Source organism: Leuresthes tenuis, unplaced genomic scaffold (assembly GCF_036924035.1).
Source record: "Leuresthes tenuis unplaced genomic scaffold, fLeuTen1.0.hap1 SCAF_18, whole genome shotgun sequence".
Classification (NCBI taxonomy): domain Eukaryota; kingdom Metazoa; phylum Chordata; class Actinopteri; order Atheriniformes; family Atherinopsidae; genus Leuresthes; species Leuresthes tenuis.
This window is the reverse complement of record NW_027325372.1, coordinates 7,291,007-7,308,197: the sequence shown is the minus strand read 5'-3', so window position 1 is coordinate 7,308,197 and position 17,191 is coordinate 7,291,007. Positions and strand designations below refer to the sequence as shown.

Sequence of the window (17,191 nt, the reverse complement as noted above, 5' to 3'; positions counted from 1 at the left end):
AAAAAAAATTCTCCAGCTCAAACTGTGAAAAATAAAGTAGAAAGCATCAGGGAAACACGGCCCTTCTGTAAGTCTCTTTCAGTTTTAATGACCCCATGGACTTAAATTGGGCTTAATTCATTGGGAGCCAGTCGAGCATTAGTGCCTCTCTGAATGAGCGACACCTCCAAACACAGAAGTGCCAGAAAAATAATGGTCTGACGCATCACTTCAAGACTTTTAGATTATTATTATTGGACTTCAATGTTATAATAGACTAATTGAAAATTGTAGTGTCAGAGTAAGGCCACAGCAAATGACTTTTTCACAGACTTTCTGAAATTATTCACTGAATAGAAAATGGAAGAACTTGACAGTAACGTTCTCCAGGAGTTTAAGGCGACACCTGAAAATGTTTCGCTCGACTAGCACTTGGAGACCTAAAGGGACTCAGTTTTGTGGGACATGCATTTAACAAAGCAGAACGTCCTCAGAAAGGACATGCTTGCCACTGAGAATGACTGTTTTTGGTCTATTAAATTATCAACTGGAACAGAACTGAGAATAATACTTGACATAATGCTCAGAAATATCTCTTCTGGATGGTATTTAGAATATTTGAGGGAGTGTGACTGCATCTTTCTGTACCTTTCGTTCTGAAACTAATTGAGCTTATGATGTCATGATGCGTAACTACTGATTAAAGCAAAACAATATAATTGTGTTTCTAAGTAGTTCATGCAGCCACCCACCTTTTTGTGAGTTCTCTTTGTACTGTCATGAAATGGTGAAGAATTCTTGTCTGGGTTTGTTTTTTTTTATTTTTTAAATGGAGATGGCAGTAAGACATTTGTCAACCTTGTTGTCAATAGTAGACCCACTTAAACCTTCACTTCAGCATTAATTGCTTCCCAGCAAGTGTTTGTGGCTGTCGGCGTTTGGATGTTAACAAAAGAAAATACAATAAAAAGAATATCTAAAACAATCGAGAAGCTGGTTGAAAATTGTATGTGCAGTCACTGGTCAGAGACTATCAATCTGAAATAATGTCAGTCAGTCGCTGTAATTCCAGTTTTTTTTCAGTATTCTTTTACATTTAACTGCCAGCTGAAATCCTCCTCCTGTTACTTCCTGCAGCAGATAATCCTTGATTTTTACACCGAATTAGACAGTCTCACTGTGAGGTTTCTTCTCATATTGGCTGTCAGCTCAGCAGCTCGCACCAATCTGAGAGTCACCAGGAAGCTGTGTAAGCTTTGTGTGTGTGTGTGTGTGTGTGTGTAAGTTTACAAAGCCTGTACAAGATTTTAATGGAGACAAATTGATTTGGTCTCAACTCAGCTGTTGTGTGAATTTCAGCATGAAAACGTGAAGCATGTTGAGGCTGTGGCTGCGGGCCGTTAATGAACCGACCCTGTTCTCTCTGTGTGCTCACGTTTTAGAGTTGTGCAGCAGGGGCTTCTGGGTAATGGCTTGTAGGAGCTCAGTGTCTCTTGTCAGCTATGATTTAAATACAAAGTTTAAATTAAACCCGCACATATTATGGAGAGTAATGGAGCATTCGCGACTCTTCCTCCCCTTTGTGGTCTGTTGTTTTATTTGCTCTTGCTGTACTTTGTCTCTCTAATGCTGAAGGAAAAAGACAACATAGGACAATTACAAAAAACTGCTGGATGTGGAAGCTGGCAGCTGTATACCAGGGACTACCAGGGAGTTAGCTGCTTTACAAAATTAAATACATTTTTCCTATCAGTTTCCTCTAAAAAAGAATCAGGTGGAGCACAGTTAAAGTAAGGGGCTGTCATTTCCTGTGTTTTCAGCGTTGGTGCTTTAAAGAATATATGACAAGTCATCTTTTGATGTTGGGACAGCACAAGACTAGAACTCTGACGGCTCAATCACCTTTACCAACCTGTAGCAGGTAAAGATGTTGAAATATCTCTGGCAATCAGTAACTGCCAGAGACTACAACTTGTAACTCTGAGCCCGGGGAGGGAAACAGGAAGTTACGAGGAGTGTTATCCTCTATCACTAGCAGTTTATTACAAGGTGAAATGAGGGTATCTTAATCATTTAACAGGTGTGAGTCGGCTTGGCAAAATAAAATGTTCCTAGCACATTTCATTGCATGAACAAAGTAGATTTCTGAGACATTATAGAGAGGAGTTGTTGATGGTCATCAGCCTTTGAACGTTACAAAGCTATCTCCACAAAGTTTGGACTCCACCAATCACTGTCAGACAGAAATTAAGAAAATTCAAAAACTGTTGTCAGCCTTCAAGACCCAAGAATGGCAAGAGGGACAAAGAAACTTTGAACAAGGAGTGTAATAGAGTACTGTGAAGCAACAAAGGAACCCAGGTTTGCTTCTAAACAAAGAAGCGTCTGTAAGCCCACCATCAGATGTAAAAAAGATATGGCTGCTTGGCTGCACAGTTAAGTCATATGAATAATCCAGAAGAATGTTGGAAAAATGTTTTGTGGACGAATGAGACCACAGTGGAACTTTTGGTTTGAATTTGAAACATTATGCTCAGAGAAAGGAAAAATGTGTCGTCCCAGCATGAGAACCTCAGCCCATCTGTGAAACACGGCGGAAGTAGCATCATAATTTGGGCCCATATCACTGCATAGAGGTCAAATATTCTATTCCAGAATTGATGGAACAACCGTTTTTTAATTCAAACTGTCCAAGTCAAATACCGACTTAAACCCAACTGAAATATTGAGTCAAATGTTAAATTTGCTCTAAAATGTCTTCCAGATGATGTGTCTTACCAGAAATATCTAACTATATTCATTGAATAGATTAAGTTAATTATTACCATTATATAGTGTCATTTTGTCCCATGTCTTTCATTGGACTGTCTTGAAGAATTCTCTCAGCCCTGATCGTCAGTCATGTGTAAAAGATCTGACAATGTTTTAGTTAATCACATGATCTAACATTTTAACGGTAAGATTCAGTTCTGAAAATTAAAGTATCTTTTAAAACAAACATGTCGCTGTTTTTTTAACGCTAGCCGAGTTGTTTTTCGAACTCTAATTAAGAGACGTTATTGTAACCAAGACAATTTGCAATATAATGGGTGCAACAAGTGAGGTGTGTCCAAGGAAACAGATCTACTAGCTTGTAATACATAATGTAAATGCTTCGTCTATGAATTAAATTAATAGATCCCCTTTATGCCATAGACACATTGTTTATGTAACTTGGGGAAAAAGGCTGTACGCTTTCTTTTGATAAAAAAAGAAAGTGAGATATTATGCATGAAGTGTTCAAATGTGGGATATGTAACAGGAATGTATATGTGAAATGATTACAGTCTTATGCATTTTTCTCTGCTGCACATTCAGTTCAGTTTTATCATTTTTAACCGCAGTAAACCACGCTTTGTTTACCTACGCTTACTCAAAGTTGAATCAAGAGCAGCCACAGCTCCAGGTCCAAAACGCATCGAACTGTGTGAAATTGAGCTTCATGCCTGACTCCTGAGCAGTTGTGCCGTTTGATTCTTTACTCAGCTTGTTGGATTTTCCTGCTCTTCTCCATGTTTTGTTCCACTTTAAAGTGCTCTTCTAGCACATGAAGTGTGCATCTGGAATATATTAAAACCAAAAATGGGGATCTGTCCATTCCACACCGAGTCTGCTGAGGCATGTAGTGATTTGTGACTGGCAGGCAAGGAGGGAATGTAAATATTGTCAAATTGTAAAAGATAAAACATCAAAAAAAAAGCCCAGAGAAACAACTGTAAATAAATAACAGCCTTCAAGACGCAGAGTAATCTCACTTTCAGCATGGGTTGGTTACCGCCATCGTTGTGTAAACGCGGTATTACCTTCATTGAACTACATTTGAACAAGACTTATGTGTAGCTTGTGTGAACAAAACAGTTATAGCAAATAATGCAATATCTACAGTGTGTGTGTGTGTGTGTGTGTGTGTGTGTGTGTGTGTGTAGCTACTGCTGGTACCAGCAAGAGAAAGTGCAGAGCCTTCGGAAGATTTTGCAGAACCATAATATTTCATGTCTAAACATAACTTAGAATACCATTTGAGTTTGTTTTCTCTCTTTTTTTTTTTTGACTGGTAATGAATAAAATTAACTGACAATTTAAGCAATAATAACTTGTGTAAACATGTGCATGGATGCTAATAACTCTGATGTTTTGCACATTGGGTTTACGTGTAATGAAATGTGCTATATAAATGATTTGCTCTTCAATGACGATGCTAATAACTTGAATTACATGCCATTAACTTGTTTCTATATACTAATAACTACTATGAAGATGCTACTTATGTCTACGAAGATGGTAATAACTTCATAGATGGTAATGAAGTAATTATGCATGTGTGTGAGTGTGCATGCTAATAACTTGTGTTTTATGAAGATGCGAACATGCTTACATACTGATCATTTTGAAGACATGATATAACTGCTATGAAAATAACCTGTTTAAACCAAGAACATGTATGAAGAGGCTAATAACTCTCGCAGACAGTATAGCTGTGCGAATATGTGCTTTATAATCTGTGCAAGCGTGTTACTTGTGTAAACACATGAACAAATTGTAGATAGTTGTAAGAACCAGACTGGATTATTTGCAGAGTTATGATTTGCCAACATGAAAATAACTTGATAAAGATCCTTACTTGTGCAAACAAAGGCCCAGATGTTATCACAAGATACTGTCCTTGAATGCCTTTTTTTCTTTTTTTCCCATAATTCCAAGCAAGTCAAACATGTCAAATGTTACAACTTTTACGAATGAGATGTAAGACTGATGGATAATTTTTAATCAGCACCGATACATGATGCAACATTATCTATCCTAATTCTTTAGGATGAAGATCAGTTTACCAGGCTGTGGGCTGGAAATATGTCTGTGTTATTTGGCCCCATGCCTGATCAACTCGATCTTCCACTGAGCTGTATCCTGATCTGTGGGTGTTGTGATTCTCAGGAAAACTTTCACCTGTCTCACAATGGCTCTAGATAAAGATTAGAAAAAACACTGACTTCACACCTGACTATCTCTTCCTGTCCTCTACTTTCTCTCAGCAGATTTGTAAACACATAAGATAATCAGACCTGAACCTGGACTACTCGTGCTTCTGGACCTGGATTTGGACATTTCTCACTCACTGACACTGCTGTGAAGCTGCTTGTGTTTGGACAGTCCAGAATTCGAGGTAAGGAATCATTGTTACTTTCTTTTTCGCCTTATTTTGTTTTTATTTGTAGCCCTCTCTTATCTTTGTAAACTTCTGTAAACTTCTCATGTTGTTAACACCCCAGGTTTTGGTTGAACCCTCTTATTTTAGAAAATATAGTCCTCAGGTGGACATATTTTGGTGTACTGTTACATTTATTTAGTTTCCAGTCACTGGAAATTATAAATTGATTTTTTTTTTCCTTTTTTTAAACATTACTAACCCCAGAGACGTTCAATAAAGCAACTTAAACCTATAAATTATTCTATTGATTTTACTTTAATGCGACACGTGATTTGTTAAAATAATGTATAAACCCATTGCAGCTTGCATATTTACAACCTTAATTCAAATAAACGACGGGTACTTAGGAGTAAGTTTGGGATTCTTTAAGGTTATATTAAGGTACTGATGGTGTTGTCTCTGTTTTCGATTGTTTATTTGGCTCATTCTTTTTCACTGACTTCAGTTTTTGAGGCCACAAGTTTCAGAGAAAGGTGAGGCAATATTCTTGCTATAGTCATACAGCTACTGCACACAAATGGCAAAGTTAACTGATTGTAGAGAAAGAAATCCAGTAGAAAATTGTTTAATTGAAAGGTGACCAATACAGCAGAAAACTGAGAAGGATGAATTGTATGTTGTATTGTAAATGTTGCACAAATTGAGAGTTTCAGAGCATCTTATTTTTTTTTTAACTTTCAGCTTGAACACTTGATCTCCGACTCGCACAACGTTGCATTTCTGTAAAATCAGAGTTAACGAGCTCCGTCTAAGATGCACTGTTAAAGAAAGAGATGTGTTGGATCTCTGAGAAATGTCCAAAACGTTCAGGACAGATCCTGTTTTGTGTGTATGTTAATATGTCATGACAGACTGCACTGAAATGAATGTGCAAACACTAGAGGATGTGTACAGTACATATGCCTCAGGATCTTTGTATGTGCTGGTAGAGTTGGAGCTTTCCTCATTTGCCTTGGGGCAATGCAGAGATCTCACGGGAAAAGTGAAGGTTAAAGATCTGCTTGAACTTGAAAAAACATGCACACAGATCGGATGATATTCCGGATAAGAGATAAGAGCTTATTCAGGCCAGAACTGGCATACTTCAAAACAGACCAGAGGTAATTTGTGTGTAATAAGAGATGTGTGAGGGGAAAACTGTGCCTTTCTGGCGATTTAGATCATTAATGAACACCAAGAGCAGCTGAAGCAGGCTGGTTGAAAGGAGGTTAAAACAGTAGATTTTTATTGCATATATCAGCAGAAGTGGTGACTTTTATAGGAATAGACCCTCATGTCCAAACAAAATATTTATATTTTCTTCATAGATACCAGCTTAGATTGACAGAAATATATAGCTGTCATTAATGAAAAGGTACGGTTTGATGATTTACTTATTCCAAACTTAACGTATGCACACTGTTATGCTCAGTGAAGTCTTAGGTGTGTGTTTCTGCATAACTTTGGATATTAATGAGCCAAATACTGAAAAATAAAGCTCTCAAATCTCTTAAGATATGTAGTTGACATAATGAACAGTGATTGGTGGTTAGAGTTCTGTTCATAGGGGGAAGTTTGGCCTTGTATATGACGGCCAACCGATTTTCCGATGACCAATAATGAAAGGAGAAACGGGAAATGACTCGTTTTTATTTTCAGAATGAAAAACGGAAAACAAAGACGTTTTCCAGACAATTATTGGTAAATTTAATGTAAAACTGGGACATTTAAAACTAGGAAGATTTCCGATTTAAAATCTTGGAATAAGTGTTTGATACGAAACTTCTGACTTCGGCACGTCGGGTTCAACTTCATGATGCTCCAGGTCCCATGGAACAGTTTCCCACTCATTTAGTCATATTAGCCAGTTGTACACTGAAGAGAGTTTACTCGGCATTCCTGTCTCCTTTTCCTTTTCTTTTTGGGGACCAGTGGTAGCTTTAAAGTGAGGAATATTTGGAGAGCAAATACATTTCCGTGCAGACATCTGTTTGTAGTGGGGACACTGGCAGAAAGTAGGGACACTATTGTAAACCAACAGTAGTTACAGCAAAAAATCTGTTTCTTTTTTTTGTGATGGAAAGCGAGGACGTTGGTGACAATGAGCATATTCTCTGGGAAGCAGAATTTTCCTAATTGTTAACAAACATAACATTCCGGCATGACATCGGTGTAAAGGGGGTGCTTTTAAGGCCAGATGGGATTTTTTGAAGACGGTGAAGTTAGTTTTGGAAAGTTAAGAAGTTTCTGGTCATATTTGGAAAATTGAGCCAGCCTGTCAGAGGAGGTCTGTTTGAAGATTTAATGCCGACTTCACAGTTGGGTTCAGGATAGGGTTAGGGCTTAAAAGCTGTCGGCAAATATCTTTATTCGTAGGGACAGTAGTATGGAAACATAAACGTATGTGTCTGGCCCAGTTATTCATTGTAGTAGCTGGATAATGTTTTTTCACGCCAGCGCTTTAACGTCTCTGTGACTTTTCTTCTCACATCTCACCTTGACTGCAGGTGCTTTGATCGTCGAGAAAACTGTGATCACAAACTTTTGAAACACAAAACACACAGTAGTTTTGAAGTTGGTTGAACCTTTTGGACCGGATTTAGATTTTGTCGCAGCCTTTTACCAGTTTGGTGAATGTTTTACCCAAAAATTTAAACACAAAGCTGCTTATTAAGTGAACAGAAGAGCAATACTGTATAACTTTAATAACTATAATAACTATTTGAATTTCCAACAATAAATATGTTTATCTTATCCTCAATTAATCCAGGATGCTATCTGACAATCAGGACTACACTATATCTTTAGACGGGTTTAATGACAATTTATAGATTTCAAACGTGAAAATCTTTCCATTTTTGTCCATGTCTGTCAATTTTTTTGTCTCAATTGGGTCATGAAAAAGTTTAGTCTGTGACACCAGCAACGTTTAACTTGTTTGCATGCGTTCCACATACATCAGGACTTAAAACTGTTGAGATATTCCACATAGTTGGTATCTTTTAAGCCGCTCATCCTCATGGAAAACAATATTCCAGGTCATTACGTAATTTTACCTTCTCTCTGTGATGCAGAGGCTTTCTTTTCCACAAGCAGCAGCTCATTTATGTGTGTGTGTGTGTGAAACAGAGATAATGAAACTATATGTGCTTTCCCAAAATTGAACATTGATTTTGACAGGAGCAGTCATAACAACGACCTGCCTTCTATTTTTACTTCAGTTTGTCAGGCTCCCGCTGAGAGCAGCTTTGATTCGACTTCCAACCCAGAATCTGTCCGTTTCATGTGTTTGTTGTTTCAGTTTATCCTTTTTTTTATTGGAGTGACGGCAGAGAAGCTGAAGTTGGTTCTGATATGATGCCAAGCATTGTCATTCTTTTTCATTTTTTAGATATTGAGTTGTACTCTGAAGGCAGGAAAAGATCTTTAAGAAGCTGTAATTGGAAGCACAATTAGAGCAGACTTTTTGTTTTTGTTTCCAACTCCACATGCACTAATCAAATCATAATGGATAGAAAACCATGAATGAAGTCTGTCTCCGTTGTGATATTTGGCTTTAAATTAAATGCCAGCCTCTTCATCTCAGCCAAGTTTCAGGACTTTTTTTTTTTAGTCATTTTGGAGATCACTTTTTACAGAAATTGCCATCTCCTCCTGTTTTTCTTTCATGCCAAATTGGAAAATGTGCAGTGAAACGGTTCAGCAGAAACATATTATTACATATTATTACTGATGCATTATTTTCTGTCTGTGTCACAATCCTAACAGGTTATTCTGTGTTTCCAGTGATGAGCTAAAACTGTGTTTAGTGCTGCATGCAGGTAGCCTGTAATGTGTTCCACTCTGAAACAGAAATAAACTTTACTTATGGCACGTGCATGCATGTTGCACACTGCATGAGCTTTCCTCCTCGCTAGTGCACATGCATGAGTTTTAAATACTGTAGTCATTTTGATGACAACGTGACAGAATGTGATGTCATGTAGTAACTTGCATGTAGCTTTTTCTCATTTGAGAACGGTGTTGGGATGATAAATTCAGCTTATTAAATTTCTTAGGCCGACCCTCTTGGCTCAAACAATTGTATAAAGTTGTTTGTTGCCAAATTTTTTGCTTTTAACGACAGCTTCAATTCTCACTTCCTGCGCTGCCAAATAAAAACACTCGGCTGCAACCAAAGCACCAAATGCTGCCTCGGTCTCTTCCTCCTCTTTCTTGTTTTGCTCTGCTTTGCTTTGATGGAGGAACCAACGCCAAGCAGCACCTTCCTTTGAAAAGGCCAAGAAAACGCCCCCAAAATTACAAATGAAATCAGTTTCACACAAACTCCTACGAGCCTCTTTGAGATGCTGTTTAATCTTGACAAAAATCAACATTAGTGTTTCATATCCAGGATGCTCTTGGAAAATTAAATAGAAATTGAAATATCAAGTAGAGTAATGTCAAATAACTAGATTTTCAAATGTTCAGTAAGGAAACGGCTCCCAAATTCTTAAATACCCCTGTGCCTCTGTCACTGCTTTTGTAGATTTGAACTTATAAAAGTGGAACTTATAGAAGTGGTGGTAGTAGAAATATCGGTTGCCAGCTTTAAGTTTATTTTTTAAGAAGGGAACATGGCTAATAGCTGTACTCAACCACCATGTGACACAGATGAGAATTATTGTATTTCTTTTTATTTCATTTTATTGTTAACATGACCTCCGTGGTTATGTTGGCCTGTTGGAAACGTAAAGCCTTAGTCTCTCAGAGAGCGTTATTAACGTCGGCGTAATCGGACTCAAAACGATCCACAGTTGCTGCTTCAGCACCTTTTCTCTTCCCAGAATGTGCAGTAACGACATACCGCAGGTCCACGATGCAACATGTAGCATTTTCACAGTCAAGCCACAAAAATGGTAAAATCACTCCACTTTCTGAGCTGTAATGCGTACGTTTCGCATCAATCAAGTCAAAAATTGGATAATGACGTCACTTTGAAGACTCCATATGTTTTACATGCCTGTTTTCCTTTGCTAATCATTACACGCCTATATTTTCTAATACATGGAAACTGTCCCAAAAATGACATGGTGCAGCATGTTGAAACAATGCTTATAAGTAGGTAGGAAGGGGTGGAAGATAAACCAACAGAAATGTGTTTCACTTTGCCAATTTAAGAAATGCAGGGATACGTGGTCAAGCTGAAATATTGATGAATACATTGTTACAGGTTGGAATCGCATAGCTTGAAGAGGCTGACAAAACAATGTAAAACATTACCGTCTCACAATTTCTGTGACTTTGTGGCACTACTCTACTTTAGATGTGGAAAATGTACTTATTCCACTTTTCCTCGTGAGACCGGGCTGCCTTCATGCTGCCATGTTTAAGTATGGTTGATGGTCGCCAACATGGCCCCTTCTTATTATAGTTAGAAAGCTGCACTTGAACGTAGCAATTGTGTAACTATAATTTCCTTATTTTTCACATTTTCACAATCAAAATGCTCAGTATCTGAAAAGAGAGCATGCTCAGTGTTGGTAACCACCTCTTATTTCAAACCCTTGAAGCAGATTTATTTTACCCCAAACATGTGACAGATAAGAGGGTGTGTGTCCCCCCCCCCCCCCCCCCCCGCTTCTCTCTTCGGTCAGGGATTAAGGCCAGGGGGGATTATCTGATCTCTTGTCTTGTTGAAGGCCTGAGGCGCCCCACAGTGCAGCGGAACACCCCACAGACGCAACAGAAGGTCTCTTACAGTAGTGGTCAAATACAAAAACCGGAGAGCAGGATCTCAAAGTGAAATGCATGTGAGATTCAGCTCTTCACCTTGTAAACACAGACAGACACAAATCACAGGGTTGGATGAAGAGCGCAGCATTATGGAAATGACCCCTTTAAACAAAAATGTCTGTGGAGCACATCTTCTCTTCACCGCAACATAAAATCAAGGGCTGATTGTGATGACTGGGCTCAATGTCCCCTACCTCAGTTTTCTTTTACACTGCAGTCAAGCTGTGGTGGCCGGGAAATGTCCCGTTATGTGGTCTCACCAGTAGTAGTAGTTGATTTATCAGAATTAACCTTATCATTCAAACGCGGGCCTCAAAATATCTGCCATATCATTAGATGTCAGCACCTTGTTTATTTGGTTGATTGGAAATGAAACGGCATATTTTTTAACTAAATTTTATAGTTGTAGCATTTCACATTTGCAGATTTCCCCTCCAGGTTGTTTTAATAGTTATGTCGCATGTATGCAGACCTTAGCTGAAACTCACCCCATGAGAATAACAGAAAATTGCTCTGGTTTCTGTTTTCTGGTGTCAGTGAAGACGAACCGCAATATTGAAATGTTCAAAATAGCGATGAAAAGATTGTGAGCTCACCTGTTCGATGTGCTGTCCTGCTCTTCATCTTTTCAAATGTTGAAATATATCTGCATCATTATGGAAAGTTTTCCATTTCCATTTTCTGTGTCTATGCTCTTAATCAACCTGACATTTATTATACTTTCATCTTTTGGTCTAACCTTCAACACAGTTATGTCAAGATCAGTCTTTTTTTTTTTTTGGTAAATTTAAAATGTAATTTACGGTTCAAAACTGTAAATAGAATTTAAAAAAAAAACAAAAACATAAATGATTTGTCCAAAACTGTGGACTTGACACCACTGATGCTATGTGATTTTATTTGCTTGGTCTCGTTGAGCCTCCGTCTCACTTGGATCAAGAGACAGCGACTGTAGGACAGCATTTGATTACTCATCTTGGAGCTTACAGTCATAAAAGAAACTGTTGGAGTGGGCATGGCGTCTTTTCTGAAAATGTATATGGTTAATCACCCTGAGTGTGTGTGTGTGTGTGTGTCTGTCTGTGTGTATCATCCAGCAGTTGGTGAGGTAAGGGAGGGGCTACATGTCTGCCTTTGGATTAAATACGATAAGATTCAACCTGTTTTCCTCCTGTCTTTATCCCCTCTTCTGGAAATGCTCTAATTCTCCCTGAACCCTCCCCACGCCTCTGATATATGACTCTGTGTGTGTTCACATGCATTAGTGCCCCCCACTCGTATTCCCTCTGCAACCACTAGTAACGAAGGTCTGTTGGCATGTGAAGGTATTTTGCCATCTTTATGTACATGCTGTCCATGACAGAGAGTGGCCTGGAGTTCCCTGGCAGTTTGTGCTGAACAGATGAAGTTACTGTGAAAATAACGAGCTGCATGAGTTCAAACTGGTACTAAGAACCTCGTGATTCAGGGGCCTCTGGGGGATGCAGCTCGAGATGAGCTCGGAGTCCTCTCTGTTAAACCGACTGCAGTTTTAAATATTAATCTTGTGTCCCTGATCATAGGTCAGACCTTCATTTATCTGAGCATTTTAATCCTAAGGCAAAAAGCTGAGCACCAAGCATGTATGAATTTGTTGAAGAATGGACTGAAATCTTGTCAAGGAAACAAAATAAAAGCTCTGATCCACAGAAATGACCTTTTAGTTCTATAATACCCAAAACGGCGCTCATTTCTGTGGTTTTCCTGATTTATTTGAGGTTTATTTTAAAAAAAAAGAAGAAGCTCAGCCAAACTTAACCATTCAAAATGGAAAACGAGGTTATGTCAGTGCCTTAGCCAACCACTGTCAAATTTCTAATAATTTTAGGACTTTTCTCGCCTTTTTTAACGCTAACATACTTAATCATCATCATCATTAAACTGTTGAGCCCCAAAATAAGTACCTGAACTCTACTCAAACTTTCCTGTCTGCTTTTCTCTGGTACTCCTAATGAGGAGTAACGTTGTGTGGTTTTTCCGTTTGTGCCAGACCCAGGGAAACTTATCTCAACGATTCTGTTGGAATTTCTTTTGCCGTTTCACTTTGTTTCCAACGAGTTATATTTGTTTTTTTTCCCCCCACTAACGGGGTCAAACTTACATGATTAGAAGACCATTGTAAACCCAAATTCAGCCAGATGCATGAGCTCTGTGTTTGACCACGGTAGAACAAGAGTCTGATTGGTCCACAAGTTGTGAATGTGGTTTGCGATTGGTAGACGGACTGCTAACAGCAATGCACAGTTTTAGATATCGAAAAATTAATGAATGAACCATATTTGTTTTCAGTTGAACAACTGCATGAGGATTTTATTTTGCCCAAACACAGAGTTTAGTTGCCCCAGAGCCATGGGTAACTGTTAATTTTACAAAACAAGGAAGCTTAGCTGTTTTTTTTCTATGCTGTTCTTGATACTGTAATTGATACCAAAAATGTATTTTAATGTAAAGGATATCATTAATGAAAAAAAGAACTCTTTCAACAAAGCTCTGACACTGTTTGGATTCTCTCGTTGGTATCCAGTATAAACCCTAAATATTACATGCATCTTCATTAAAAATAGACAAGTGACATCATGTTTCTGTAATTTTTCATCAGTTCTTGTGATCTCATGCTGCCAACACAGCAGTTTACTGTTGAACAGTGTGCATATAGGAACAGTTGGAAGAGACATTTCTACAAATCACCATTATCTTATTGATGCTTTTTTGTCTTTAGTGTAAAATTGGAATTGGACAACACACTGACCAACCGCTCGATAGCCTCCAGGGTTACTCAGTCAACTCTGATTGTACAAAAGAAAATGAAAAATGGACGATAGCACTGCCTGTTTGATATGCAGCACGTTTAATGTTTCATAGACTAAGAGAAGGATCTCTTTGTTTGTTTGAGTGTGCTGTTTGGGGCGTGTCTGTGCTCACACTCCATCTTATCCTGCCTGGGTTTTGTCCCAGGTTGGCCTTTTTTTCACCCTGAAAGCTATCTCTGTCTCAGTCTTTGACCTGGTTTTCTGAGCAGCTCAAAAATAAAAACCCTCTATCACGTTTCTGCTGCTTCTCTTTATGACAAAGTGGAATTGAAGGAAAGCAGATCGAGTATTCGGGAAATTCTAGACCTCTATCGGTCATTTGTTCTTGGAGGTGGCCCACATTGAGTTGATATTATTAATTTCCTTTTCTTTTTTTTTCTTTTTTAACTGTGTCCCAAATTTTAGAGAGCTAGTGTTTCCTGTCTGACCCAGAAAACTAGAGCTAAGGAGAAACTCCAGACTGAATGTTAGACATGCTACATAAGGGAGAGAGGGGGAAAAAAAGAAAAAGATCATTATTTCAAGGTGAATTTCAATGGCTCTGACTTGTGGAGGGTCCAATATATTTGAGTGTTCCTATTTTATTTAGCAGGGACATAAGAGGCTCAATTAAGGCCTCCAAACACTGCTGTGTTTGTTGCCGGATTTAAGTGGCTGGCTGTTTCTTCCTGCTGGTTTGTTTAATTGATAACAGGATGACTGTGTCTCAAGAGGTAAAGTGATCATCCTGAAATCAGAATGTTACTGGTTTTGAACCCACCTTCCTCAGTTCAAATGTCAAAGAACCACAACAGCCACCAGGTGAAGTTATGGTCTGTTGTTTAGGGTACATCCAGAAATGATAGTCAAGTAAAATCTGGTGCAACATGACATAGAAACACAGTAAATGACTAATGCCAACTCTCATAGTCTCATTGGTGACAACTATGGGAGCTATGACATTTCATCCAGTGTGCCACTGTTTCCACAACGTGAAAATCCGTGCATGTTCCTTTCAGCTACTCACTACAGTGGACATAACTGTCAAATATACATTGGCTCCAGTTCCATCACGATTTCCTGAAGTCCTCTCCTGAATAGCATTGACTGGCTGCATACATTTGCATGTAAATGTTGCTATCTTCTTGGCCATGGCATTTTTGCTAGCTTCTGACAAGTGACCTTGTGTGGCTGACTGGGCCTGAAGTTGACCCACGTGTATATGCTGCATCCGCTGCCGCGTGGGTGGTTTACAGGCTAACAGGCGAGTCTACACATTTGTTTTTGTTTTAGTAAGAAAGCTGCTTTGTATAAACGGAACAAATGGACATTGTTCGTTACGACCATTTATCTAAAATCCAAAATATTTTAAGAGTTGTGGTTAAAGTTTCCTTACGTTCAAATTGATGTTGAAATAAAGTTTTTTTTCCGACCGTTGAAGAAAAATTGATGGCCCCAGTGAGCTCTTAGCCTACATTTGCAGGCACAAATATTGGTTAAAGTGTCAGATTCTTTTTTTTTTAGTTTGATTTATAAATACTTGTGTTGTCTTGTAGCGCTGGTAAGATACATGAAACAGGATTACAGTTTACACATTCTAGGATTGGACTTTGAGATTTAAAACTCGCCTCTGCCAGGAAGACTGACAATCTTGGCCTTTCACATTCTTAGAGCAGTGCATTGTGGGTATAGTTGAAATCCTCCATAGCTCCAGCAGCAGTGCTCTTTTAGAGGAGACTTAGAGGAGCTCTTTCAGATCTGATTCAGATATCGGTCAGGCCTAGATTCCTCAAATAGGGGGTGAATATTTAAATCAGATGGAAATTAACCCGAAGATCTGCTGTGAGCTCAATCTGCTGCTGTTTAATCTCATACAGAGCCCATCGCCCGAGTCTGAAAGTAGAAATAATGAAGAAAGATAATGTGTTGAGTCTGTTTCTGGGTCCCTTGAGTGATAGGAGAGGCAGTTGACTGTCCACGTTGGGGGGGGGGGGGGGACTTTGTGAAGCCATGAGGAGCTCTAATCTACCAGAATGAATCTGATTATCATTTCCAAAAACATATCATAGAGAGGCTTACAGACTGCCTGCAGAGCGGGGATCAGCAGCCAGACGTGCTCTTCAACTTGGCATGATACAAGAAGTGATTAAGAGCCAAAGCACCAGAAATAGCTTGACTGAACACATACCATGAAAAGCACGTGTTGGGAATAAAAATTACAACAAATAGGACTGTGAATCCAACCCCCTGGAACAGCTTGACATCCAATACAGTTATGTCACAGATACATATGACATTGGAGTTCCAATTTGTTACACTTCGAGAGTATCATTTTGTGATTTTATTTCTCATGAATTGGGTTTGATTACATTTTGCACACACATTTATAATGCCCTAATCAAAAAGCTTAGTTTTTCTAAAGTTTTATCTAAATGGCCCAGAGTACATGACGCTTTTGAAAAAACTTGAACTTGCAAAAAAACTTTGAAAAAAATACTCTGTTCAATACGTCACTCCATTGCAAAGGGATTTATCAGTTTAGGATAGATAGGAAAATATTAAATATAATCATACGCCTTATTTTGTGCTATGCAGAAGTGCTCAGCCACCCCTCATTCTTTTTATATTTTGCCTCCATGCAGCCTGACTTTTGTATAATCTTTTAAAGCGGTCTTGAACAATAGCTCTGCAAGCTTTCTGAAGGTCTTTCAAAATCTTTCTTTAGACATTGGCTGCTTTTTTAACTAATTTTTAGTCCAGCCTTTGAACCTGACCATTTTCAGAGAAATAAATTTTTTTTGGATAAGCCTCTTAACACTGACCTATAAATCATTTAGACATGGAAAAAGGCACCTAAGTCAAGACACGAGCCACTCTTGTGCCTATACAAATGTATTTTTAGGCACTTTGTTACCAGCGACCTGTCACAAAGATACATCATTGTTCCCATTTCTTTGGAAAATGACACAAAAACTGGACTGAAAATCAGTGACAACAGGTCTTCTGGAGTGATGAATCCTCCCCAGAGCCCACATCTCAACATTACTGAAGCAGTGTGGGTTCAGCTTGACAGAGAACGGAACAAAAGGCAGCCAACATCCAAAGAAGAGCTTTGGAATATCCTTCAAAAAGCCTGAAGACTACTTATAGAAACAAATTATAAGGAAAGCTTGTCGAAGAGGGTTCAGGCTGTGTTGAAGAATAAAGATGGTCATTCTCTGATATTGACTTTTAAGTTTCTTAGACTTGTACTCATTTTTTATTTTTCATTTTTCACTTCCATTTGCACGCTTCAATAGATAACTACTCCTTCCTCCCGTTTCCTGGCAGTGAATGAAGAAATTCTCGCACAGTTCTATACCTGCAGGTATAAGGAGGTGCATTA

The 17,191-nt window shown here is 38.5% G+C and overlaps 1 long non-coding RNA gene across 2 annotated transcripts in view; it reads left to right on the top strand.

The window, feature by feature from the left end:
* LOC140275641 (uncharacterized) overlaps positions 1–17,191 on the top strand; it is an 80,783-nt gene that overhangs the window by 24,386 nt on the left and 39,206 nt on the right. The window contains exon 2 of one of the 2 annotated variants that reach the window (XR_011908421.1): positions 5,052–5,179. This is a non-coding gene — a long non-coding RNA (uncharacterized lncRNA). Of the gene's footprint in view, positions 1–5,048; positions 5,180–17,191 lie in introns of both variants that reach the window. The other variant, XR_011908420.1, reaches the window with a different exon arrangement.